Genomic DNA, 842 nt, shown 5'->3' with positions numbered 1-842 from the left:
CAAGCCGAACGGACACACACACACACTCACACACACACGCACGCACACACGCTTACATACACACACAAACACACACTGACACACACACGCAAGCACACACACACACACAAATACACTCTCCACCTCTCGACTTCTACCAATTAGTCGCCTCTTACGACAGGCATGGCCTTCTTGCTTCGGTCGTATTCTAATTTCTGCAAGCCGAACGGACACACACATACTTTAAAACACACACACACACTTACACACGCACAAACACATACACACGTGCACACAAACGAACACACGCACACACACACACGTACACTCTTCACCTCTCGACTCCTACCCATTAGTCGCCTCTTACGACAGGCAGGGCCTTCTTGCTACGGCCGTGTTCTTATCTGTGCGAGCCGAACGGACACACACACACGTACACACGCACACACACGCACACCCGCACACACACACTCAAATTCACTCTTTACCTCTCAACTCCTACCTATTAGTCGCCCATTACGACAGGCAGGGCTTTCTTTCCTCGGCCGTATTCTTATCTCTGCGAGCTGAATGAAGATACACGCACACACACACAGACACACACGCACACGCACACACACACACACACACAATCATTCTTCATCTCTCGACTTCTACCCATTAGTCGCCTCATAAGACAGGCAGGGCCTTCTTGGCACGGCCGTGTTCTAATCTCTGCGAGCCGACCGGACCCACACACACACACTAACACACACACACACCTACACTCTTCACCTCTCGACTCCTACCCATTAGTCGCTCCTTACAGCAGGCACGGCCTTCTTGCCACGGCCGTATTCTTATCTCTGCAAGCCTAATGGATA

The sequence above is a fragment of the Diabrotica undecimpunctata genome, unplaced genomic scaffold (genome assembly GCF_040954645.1).
Source record: "Diabrotica undecimpunctata isolate CICGRU unplaced genomic scaffold, icDiaUnde3 ctg00000579.1, whole genome shotgun sequence".
Classification (NCBI taxonomy): Eukaryota; Metazoa; Arthropoda; class Insecta; order Coleoptera; family Chrysomelidae; genus Diabrotica; species Diabrotica undecimpunctata.
This window is presented reverse-complemented; position numbering follows the sequence as displayed.